The following is an 11,502-nucleotide window of genomic DNA, read 5'->3' as shown; positions in this document are numbered from 1 at the left end:
GATGCTCTTTTCGTACTCTAATGACAGAGTCTTATGAATAAAATGTCTAGTTCGGTATAGAAGGAGCCATTTATAACACTAAGGCTTTCATTTGACACATAATTGTTTTTCTGTAATATAACTCGAGAAAATCATCATACTGAAGTCATCATTTTTTTCCATAACGTGATTTTTTGCTCAAATTAGCTATTTTGATAGCATTTGGAAAACTTTGCTGTGTTTATGGAGGAGTAGAATCAACAAATGCAGGAGCAAAACCAGTTTTGGTCAGCCGGTGGAATTTTATAGTCCAAAAAATATCCTGATTGTAACGGAGCGCTGTATAATTTTTTCAAAAAACTTTTGCCAATTTTGTTTTTTTTATGTTAGTAACAGACCATAAAGATTTAAATTAAAACTTCAGCTATGAAAAAGTCAAATTGACGTGCAACTAACCCTCAATGAACATACCTGACAATTTAAACGAAAATCAACGGTTTTTTTGGATTGAACGCTGTTTGCGTAAAACGAATAGTGGAATTTTGAGTTCTTCCTGTATTCGTTTAAATTGTGGACTTTTCACTTAGTCTCACTATCATGTCCACATGGCTACCTAAGTAATAGAAAGTTATCCTATGTACCATCTCCATCTGAAATCTCAGGATTGTTATGTCTTACGGTTCTAAATAGTCGTTTTTACTGAGACTTTCCACTTTCAGTCTTGTTTCTGTCAGCGTATTGCAGCGTGGTCTCACTAAAAAGAGAGGTCATTTTTGTTTTCAAGTGAATTGTAGAGTAGTCTGCATCGCTGTTTTTTATTTAAATAATGGTTTTTACTTTGATACTTCGAGTTTTTTTAAAAAAAAAATTAAAATTTGCAATTTCACTGACAATTTCCATATTTTGAGATTCCTTTTTACTGTCTTTTCCAATCATCTTTTTATTGGCACACTAATGACATGTCTTATATTGCATTCATGGCCTTCAAAGAAGGCACAATTGATAAATTTCTAGAGAATAGATTGTGATTTTCTAGGCTTTGACAGCGTTCCCTCGCAAAACCGAATTTACTTTTTCATGTGCCTGTTTTCGTTTAATTTATAGTCATCTGACATTATGGATACTGACAAGCCTCAAGAGTTTTGAATGAAAGCATATACGGCGCCATTGAATGATTTGTGTTGATAGCTACGGGCTTCCATGACTTTGCGTTTATTTGTTTTCAAAAGTGTTAATGTAACTTCTAAGCTTGCCTTCTTTGTTTTCTATATAGCTTTTGATTATTCGAAATAAAAAGAAATCTCTTTTTTTTCTTGTGAAATGGAAGTCATTTGGTTCAGTTTTGTTTTGACCTGATGCTCTTTTGACTTTTTCCATAAAATATTTTTCTAATAAATAGAAATACAAGTAGTTTTGGTCGTAAGTAATGCTTATAGTTTTTAGTTTATTTTGGTAGTTTGTTATGTATCTTATGCTCTCTTAATGGAAAACATCATTGTGTTGAAACCATCTAGTGTGTCGTGACTTAATTTGTATAGTGGTTTGAGCTTCAAATGATTTTTTAACTGGATACACCAAATATTTTCGAACATAATTTGACTTTTAGAAAGTTTTCTATCTCTTCCACATTTTTGAGCGGAGTCGGGACATTACGTGCGAACGCAAATGTCCAAACCTGCTTGTTCGTATAAATATTCAAACAACATAAACATGCCCTCTAAATTTTTCTGGATCTGAGTTTTTGTTAATGTCGGTTGTGATACATATTGTATTCGTTTTTTCCCTCTTCTCATTGAATCCACTCAGATCCTCCCTTTTACCTCCTTTTACGGACTCGACTCTACTTTCTGTTTTAGCTCATTCTTCATTACTGGCGTTTTCTGTTCCTTGAGATTTTTTTCTCCCGGAAATATTTAAATTTTCGGATAATCATACTGAAGTCATCATTTTTTTCCATAACGTGATTTTTTGCTCAAATTAGCTATTTTGATAGCATTTGGAAAACTTTGCTGTTTTTATGGAGGAGTAGAATCAACAAATGCAGGAGCAAAACCGGTTTTGGTCAGCCGGTGGAATTTTATAGTCCAAAAAATATCCTGATTGTAACGGAGCGCTGTATAATTTTTTCAAAAAACTTTTGCCAATTTTGTTTTTTTTATGTTAGTAACAGACCATAAAGATTTAAATTAAAACTTCAGCTATGAAAAAGTCAAATTGACGTGCAACTAACCCTCAATGAACATACCTGACAATTTAAACGAACATCAACGGTTTTTTTGGATTGAACGCTGTTTGCGTAAAACGAATAGTGGAATTTTGAGTTCTTCCTGTATTCGTTTAAATTGTGGACTTTTCACTTAGTCTCACTATCATGTCCACTTGGCTACCTAAGTAATAGAAAGTTATCCTATGTACCATCTCCATCTGAAATCTCAGGATTGTTATGTCTTACGGTTCTAAATAGTCGTTTTTACTGAGACTTTCCACTTTCAGTCTTGTTTCTGTCAGCGTATTGCAGCGTGGTCTCACTAAAAAGAGAGGTCATTTTTGTTTTCAAGTGAATTGTAGAGTAGTCTGCAACGCTGTTTTTATTTAAATAATGGTTTTTACTTTGATACTTCGAGTTTTTTTTTAAAAAAAATTAAAATTTGCAATTTCACTGACAATTTCCATTTTTTGAGATTCCTTTTTACTGTCTTTTCCAATCATCTTTTTATTGGCACACTAATGACATGTCTTATATTGCATTCATGGCCTTCAAAGAAGGCACAATTGATAAATTTCTAGAGAATAGATTGTGATTTTCTAGGCTTTGACAGCGTTCCCTCGCAAAACCGAATTTACTTTTTCATGTGCCTGTTTTCGTTTAATTTATAGTCATCTGACATTATGGATACTGACAAGCCTCAAGAGTTTTGAATGAAAGCATATACGGCGCCATTGAATGATTTGTGTTGATAGCTACGGGCTTCCATGACTTTGCGTTTATTTGTTTTCAAAAGTGTTAATGTAACTTCTAAGCTTGCCTTCTTTGTTTTCTATATAGCTTTTGATTATTCGAAATAAAAAGAAATCTCTTTTTTTTTCTTGTGAAATGGAAGTCATTTGGTTCAGTTTTGTTTTGACCTGATGCTCTTTTGACTTTTTCCATAAAATATTTTTCTAATAAATAGAAATACAAGTAGTTTTGGTCGTAAGTAATGCTTATAGTTTTTAGTTTATTTTGGTAGTTTGTTATGTATCTTATGCTCTCTTAATGGAAAGCATCATTGTGTTGAAACCATCTAGTGTGTCGTGACTTAATTTGTATAGTGGTTTGAGCTTCAAATGATTTTTTAACTGGATACACCAAATATTTTCGAACATAATTTGACTTTTAGAAAGTTTTCTATCTCTTCCACATTTTTGAGCGGAGTCGGGACATTACGTGCGAACGCAAATGTCCAAACCTGCTTGTTCGTATAAATACTCAAACAACATAAACATGCCCTCTAAATTTTTCTGGATCTGAGTTTTTGTTAATGTCGGTTGTGATACATATTGTATTCGTTTTTTCCCTCTTCTCATTGAATCCACTCAGATCCTCCCTTTTACCTCCTTTTACAGACTCGACTCTACTTTCTGTTTTAGCTCATTCTTCATTACTGGCGTTTTCTGTTCCTTGAGCTTTTTTTCTCCCGGAAATATTTAAATTTTCGGATCTTTTCCGCTAGCCCCCCCCCCCCCCCCCCCCCCCCCCCCCCAGTAAATTAGGCATCCCCATTTGTGTATGTTTTATGATTATGACATTATGAGTTAATACATGTGAATACGCGTGAATGGGCATTTGGAAAATATTGACAGAGTGGTGGTTTGAAATTAATACGTGCATAAGAATAACGAACTGCATATAATGTAAACATCCACCAAAAACTTGTTCTTAACGCATTTTTGGAACTACGTGCTTTGAAAAGGGGTCTACTACTTTGATTTTCCTGAAAAATGTTGCAAATGTGTGGGGGGGGGGGGCGCTAGCGGAAAAGATCCAAATTTTCTTTTTCTGTTTTTTTTTACATTCAGCCCTTAGTACTTCTTTTTTGTACATTTTTTAGTCTTCGACAAGGATAACTTAAAACAACATAAACATAAAAAACAAGCCAAAATGATGGATCCCCCCCCCCCCCGAAATATACAATTTATTAATAAATCGAGTAATGAGAGTGATAAGCTGAGTGAGAGCAAATAAAGGCACGCTTTCTTCATTAATATAAATAAACGCTCGACTAGGAAATATTTCAGTTTCATTAATTAAACACGTGAACATTAAGACGACCTCTTATAATCAATGACTCTTGTTTATATACTGATAACATTAATCGTTAACTTTACAGAAACTGAGACCTATTAACTCAATATGCATGTGTGTGTTTGAATGTCCTACAGTTTGTTAGTTATCAGTATAGTTTTCGTGTTCAGCTCAACTGTTGAAACAGCTCGACTGTTTGTTGACCAACCCGATGAATTATTAGATTTCAGATTATTAAAGATTGATCGAAGTTCCGTTTCTGCCCAAAATTTGGTTATTGAGTTATTTTTATTTTTTAAGTTAGAGTTGTGGTTTGGCTCTGCTGGATTTGGGGCTGCTATTCGTTTGACTATCTGCGCCAGATTGGTCGCCGTTTGTCTTTTCAATTTGGGGCTGACAACTAAAAGGTTAGTTTCTGTGCTATTGAATATGAAATATTAAAACATATTTTGTCCATATGCTCGTCAAATAACTGCCGCTTAAACTTTCAAAAAAATATTTTGCAATCACTCTTGGCCTGATTTCGAGAAAATAAAAGTTTAAAGCATTTTATCTCGATGCAGCTCATGGACAAATGTTTTCCAGATACATTAATTTTTTCTATGCCTTCTCTGCTGAGATCAAATCGAATACGTCTTTCATCGGAAAAGGTAGATTATATTGCCCTAGTTGAGAAGACCGAACAAAAACGACGCAAGAAATGGTCGGCATGTTCGCTTTTTTTTAGGTATGATCGGTTTCAAATGAAAGAAATTGTCGGTATGTTCGGTCTAGAAAGTAAGAAAGCTTCGGTATGTTCGGTTTTGCGAGATTCGGTATGTTCGGTTCGGAATGTAAGAAAGTTTCGGTATGTTCGGTTCAGCCAGATTCGGTATAATCGGTTTCAGACGAAAGAAATTGCCGGTATGTTTGGTCTGGAACGTAAGAAAGCTTCGGTATGTTTGGTTTCGCAAGATTCGGTATGTTCGGTATTTAAACATAAGAAATCGTCAGATTTTTTCATTGGGAAAATTGATATTTCTGTTTATAATGTAGTCAAACGTTACGATGGCGTTCTTTTTGCAGGAATTTCAAACGTACGTCTCAAAGAAAAATTCTGGAAAAGTGTGCAAAACTCCTGAAAAATTTTTTAGCTCGTTGGCCAAACTAGTTATGCAAATATAAAATTCTTGATTATTTTTGAATTTTAGAATGTAAAATACTTGTTGAAAATTGATGAAAATTTTGTTAAACAATTCACTCTCACTGGGATTGGGCATACTTTCTTGTAGTTTACAAGTAAGTTTTTTGACGGTTGGTTACGTTTGAAACAGAACGTGCCAACCGAAATTTCTTCCATGTTTATTCGTGGTAGGAAAACTCAAAAAATGATAGTTCTTAATGTTTCTCTCAACGATACCGAATCTCTCTTACGTTAAAAAACGACGATACAGAATCTCTCTTACGTTTAAAAACGACAATACCGAATCTCTCTAACGTTAAAAACGACGATACCGAATCTCTCTTACGTTAAAAAACGACAATACCGAACCTTTCTTATATTAAATACCGAACAAAAACGGCGATACCGAGGTAAGGGCTTTCGTCGTTTTTGGCTGGAAAAAACTGACAATACCGACAATTTCTTACGTTTAAAAACCGAAGATTTCTCAGCTAAGGTGGATAGCCTCGAAGTAAATTATGGAACGTAAATGTGCGGTCGAACATAATGCTCAAAGGAAACAAATTTCATTCTTGTACACGTGCGGGTTAAATAATGACTGTATACTCCTCCAAACTTCAAAATTCACATTTCCTTATTGATTGTTTCATTCAACGCTACAAAATAGATAAAACAATATCGCATTTAAGAAAATCGCTTTCAAAAAACAAATTTCAGTTTTTCACATCTATCTTTAAATTTTATGGAAAAATTAATTGCATCCCTCCATTGTGATATTATTGTAAACTTTAACCAAAAACCTATTTTCTATTAATATTGACGTTTCCTCCATTTTTTAAAACTATGAAATAGAGATATATTTTCTTCTTGCTTTCAATATAGCCTCAAACAGTTATTAATGGAAAAAGAAACGTGCTCCACTGATGAACAGCAAGTACTTTATTTAAAGAAGAGGGCACAAGAAAAAATTTTTTAGGACATCTAACGGCTTCGAAGATTTAACTACTCGTGCTAAATTCAAGACGCTGTTGTTGGTCAAAACGTACGAGGAACCGAATGAGGAACTTTAAATTTTGAGAGAAAATTGGTCTGTCGATGTCTTTTAATCAGTTTTCTTTGCCAAAAACTGCAGCCTCCTGGTTAGCAATTCTCTGTGCAATCAAGCGGCTGTTCTGTAGAAACAATTCGTCAGACGCAAAGTTTTGAAACAAACGAATGAACAAACAAAAGAAAAACATTTTTTGCGGCTTAAAAACGCCAAATCGAAGTTCTCCTGTAAACTTTGTGAGCCAAAAAAAAACAGTTTCATTTTTTACTCTCCCGATTGGACCTGAAATTCTAAATATTATGAAAATTGTTCAACAAATTAATAATATTAACCAAGTAATTTATTGCAGAAGTACCAAAAAGTTCACTTTTGATTGAAGGTCAATTATGATTGAGATGTATTCCGGTTTTTGTTGCTCTGTCAAGGATTTGTTTTTGCAGGAAACTGCAAAACTGCTGATTGCCGCTAATGAAGTCAGAACTTTCCTTCATTTTTTTCCTCTGAATTTTTTTGAGGATGTAGAATGAAAGCGTCAAAGAAACATTTTTGTTCACTTCAAATGAACCCTATGATTAGACAGATTTAGCCCTTGACTAACAGCAATGAATTATGAAATAAAGTTATGACGCCATTATAAATGCTGGTTTAGGCCAAGTATCACATATTTTTTGTTTTTGGAGTCTTTCCCATTATATACCCCTATAAAATTGTGCCTCTCGTTATAGTATTTTTACAAGGATTGAGGGGCGCTATAGGTTATCCGTCCACTAAGCTGGAGGGGACTATAATGGGAAATACCCGACTTATTGGTTGTGATCTTATTTTCTTCTCAAATTTTATTCACTTGCATTCCATTTCCCTTTAGATGCTCAATAAGTAAATAATGAAATTGAGGCTTGCATTTTTAACAACAAAACAGAGTTAATATCATTTTTAAAATATTAAATAGTTTCTTCTGTTTGTATCAAATACAATTTTGTACCTTAATTCACTCCATTAAACAATTGACGAAAGTGTATGTAGGAAAAATTTGCATAATATTTTTAAAACAACAAAAATGCAACAACTGATACACCATCTGTCAAACATGAAAACATAGCTAAACAAGATCTTTAGAACAAGCAATTGTCAAAAAATTCCAGTCAATCTTTTGCTGATTTTCATTAATATCTCAAGCGTACTTGAAATAGGACTTGATTTGTACTCTGTTAACTGATTCAAGTTAAAGACAGGTCTCCTTTGATTTCAATTGAAGAGTTCAGTAAAATGTTCTTTAAGCGCTTTAACCAGAGAATTTAAGTGAGAGTTCATATATAAAAAATTTGTTTCAGCAATTGATTTCGTATTTGAAATGGTTTCTAATCATACGCTCTTCAATTCTCCACAGCAACGGAAATAAATCCCCCTAAAATGTCTCAACCAAAAAATTGCTGTCGATACTTATAAATGATATTTATATTTCCTCATGAGCTTCAAGTAATTTTGAGTGGATTAACGATTTTTATTCAAGAAAACGTAATTGTATTGCAAACAATTGAAAAAAATAAGGCTCCTCCGCCCAGATCTTTTCAACCGTTTCAAATTGGTCCAGATAATACGTTTTTTGCAGTTGACTTTTCTAAAATCTACAATCGACTATACTGTAGATTACCTTTGCATTACTCGATGATCAATTAATCCCAATAACTAATCGTTCAATTTACCTGTTTAACAAAATGCTTCTCTAGGAGTACAAAATAATTCGAATCGAAACAACCAAATTCTTGTTGAGTTTTCTTTATTGACTCAAAATTAAAACCAAATTCATATCATCTTGAAGTTAAATCCTTGTTAAAATATCTAATAATCGATTGAAACAAGAATTGATTCGTTTAATCTCTTTAACCATTAGAAAGATTTATCGAGAACATCAAAGTTACTTAAGTTTTCAACAAGTCAAAGTTACTTTATGCAGCACAATCACTAATATGATCTACAGAAACACAAATACAACACATTAACAAATATTTTGCCACTCAGTGAATTCTGACTCAAAACCTACTGTATGTCAATTTAATGAGACCAATTTAACGAGTTTCAATCGACTTTTGGTATTTTTTCAAACTCCTTTAATGGTGCTGGTCTTGTGTTTTTACGTTTCAAAAATGCGTCTCCGATTGGCTGTAGATAAAGATGTTGACCAAGTTTGGTCTGTTTACCATTAATTCAGTTTCTCAGTGTATTTGATCTGATGTGAAGTTTTTGAGCCATACGGAATTTTTATCGAACATACTGTATCAACAACAGGTTGATTAGGAAACCAATCAAAAAGAATATGATGCAGACAATTCAAATAGCTCATTTAGTTCACCGTAATACTGCTCAACTGATAATAAAGTAATTCGAGTTTGATTTTCAGTTTCACTTAATGTATGAAGATCAGCTACTTATATTAGATGCTAACTATGCAAATTGGCAAAGTGGAAAAATCAATATGATTCGATAGAATGTAACCTCATTATTGGGTTGTCATTCTATTTTAACTTCACTGCTTGATTTGACCTTGCGATCATTTGCTCATTTGTGAAGCTCAACCGTCTCCTATTGTCTCTTTTCCATATCGTTTAGCCATTCCTAGTCTTTTTTTAGTTATATTAATTAAGACACTATGACAAAAAATTTTCTAACATTTAGAAGTGTTCACTTTAAGCAGCTTGAAATGTGAAATTCACAAAAAGTTTCTGAGAGTTTAATGTTCTGAGACTTTAATATCTGAGTTTCAAAATATCGTCCATGAATAGTTTACAATTAGAATGTCTCAAGTAAAAATGTATTTATGGAACATTTACATGTGTTCAAGTCGACATCTTATCAGCTTTTTTTAAATTTTAGATGTCGGATTTCAAGATAAGTAGAACCTATGTAGCCCAAAAATGAAGTTATTTGCTATAACTGTCATTTTTCATTTTGGTCACAAGGCAAAATTTATTCAGTTGATGCAAGCAAAAATGCTAAGATGTGTGACCTGAATATGTGGCCTATAAAGTATTAAATCAAAGAATGTTTCACTAAAAATGTTGACATTTTCCAAAAAAATTATGTAGGCAATCATGGTAGAACATACTATTTCGATAAATTTTTGTGCAGAAAAAGTTAAAATCAATCCACCATAAAGTTATAATTATTCTCGCATCCTATATCATGGATTTTTGAATCGAATGTCTGCAAGGTATGATCAAGTCAAGGAAATTTTTATCGAAGGTGAACTTATCTCAAAACTAGTACTGAATTGAGAAAAAGTCGGAAACAATAATTGACTCACCAAACCCTCGATTAAATCATTCCTGGAAACGTTTTTCTTCGATAAAACTTACTTACCTAAGTCAATTCTGGAAATGAGCTGAAATTTGGGGTTATGTCATTCAACGCATTTCAGCTAGCCAATTAAAATCAGTTTTCACAAAAATAACTACAGCAATGTAAAGTAAAGTACAGACACCTATACAGGCAATATCGGTGATAATTCATTGAACTAAATATTGAATCGTAATGTTTATCAAAGACATCGAAAAAGAACTGGACTAGAAAAAGACAAATCATTTGGGTTTTCTAGAATTGGAAAAAAACAGTATGTTAAAGATAAAATTTTATGTCAATACAATTTAGCAATGTTAATGGTATTTTCAGGCATGAAAACCACAAAGAAGGTCAGCGAGGTTACGTTCGCTTTATCCGAACATTCTGCAAAAACAAGCACTTTGAGTCTATCCACAAAACATGATAACCACGACAAGCCTGACAAATTTGCAATTACGAAGAAGCAGAGTTTGCAATGGATCAAGGCCTGCAATACCCATTTTGAAAACCAAGCTCAATGGGATAAGAAAAGCAACCGGAATTTAATAATTTTCAGCATATTGTTGACTGGTTGTTTATATGTTATAATTTTTGTTGCTTTGAGCTCGGTGCTTTTTAAATTGCTAACTGATTTAACAGATGCAAAGTGGGTGAAATATTTAGACTTGAGTCGATTTTAAGACAAGCTGCTTTGCAAAAAATATTATATTAATGGTTTTGGTACTTGAAAAAAAAGTGATTAGAAAAAAGAAGGGATCTGATCGATAAGATGGCCAGAGAAAGCTTTTTAAATTGAAGATGGGGCAACCTTTTTGTGAACAAGCATTGAACAGAATTTAGTTGCAACAAAAACTTGAAATCGAGTATTTCATTGACGATTCAAACCTCATTGAGGTATATAATCATTTGTCACCCAACGAGAACAGACAGTTTGATTGATTGAATTTGCTTTGACTCGCTCAATAAGAGGTGAGATCAGAGAATATTGTCAGAACAGATTCTACGGCGGAAATACGCGAAATTCTAGGTATGTGTCGCCTAAAATAAAGAGGTGAGAGCTCAAAGAGATTGGATTAAAAAATCACATATTTTCTCAAACCACATGGCGTTAAAGTTCCAAAAAAGCATTTAACTGCTCAACTCAATTCCGATTAGGTACCATTACAACAAATGTATTACTTTTGATAGATTTTGTGGAAAAGTCCATTCGTGAAATTAAGGAAAAAGCAGAAATCAAGGTTTCGCTTCGGTGTGACTATAATCACCATTCAAAATTTGCTTCTAATCGACGGTAAATCGTCTCCATATACGAAATATTTCTTTTAAAAAGAACTACTGGAATGCCCGAACACCTGGAGAAACTGTTTAATCTATAACCATAGGACAAACTCCTATCAAAAAGCAACGCCAATGGATAAAAGGTGAACAACAAATTGTTTTGCTCTAAGAAAGAAATTTTGCAGACTATTTCTTTCAATTTTGATATGGGGAAAGAGGGTAAGGAGAGCAGGGATAAAAAGTAAACGTGAAGTGGGGTGTTCCTGGAGGTGAGGAGTTACAGGCAGTTGGGATGGAATTTCTGACATTTTCACCTCGATCAAGTTTTCTGAAATTTTATTTTAGAGGTATAAGTATCCGACGCAAAAACCTAAAAATCTTGTTTTTTAAATGCCCGGCATCTAGAACAATCAC

At 33.3% G+C, this 11,502-nt stretch overlaps 1 long non-coding RNA gene across 1 annotated transcript; it reads left to right on the top strand.

Moving 5' to 3' along the window:
• The first annotated feature begins 4,281 nt into the window (after positions 1 to 4,281).
• Positions 4,282 to 10,522, top strand: LOC142340942 (uncharacterized). Its single transcript, XR_012759097.1, has 2 exons — positions 4,282 to 4,671; positions 10,141 to 10,522. It is a non-coding gene; the product is annotated as an uncharacterized LOC142340942 (long non-coding RNA).
• The last annotated feature ends 980 nt before the right edge of the window (positions 10,523 to 11,502 follow it).

This window comes from Convolutriloba macropyga, chromosome 6, assembly GCF_964194025.1.
Source record: "Convolutriloba macropyga chromosome 6, txConMacr16.3, whole genome shotgun sequence".
In the NCBI taxonomy this organism is placed as follows: Eukaryota; Metazoa; Xenacoelomorpha; order Acoela; family Convolutidae; genus Convolutriloba; species Convolutriloba macropyga.
This window is presented reverse-complemented; position numbering and strand designations above follow the sequence as displayed.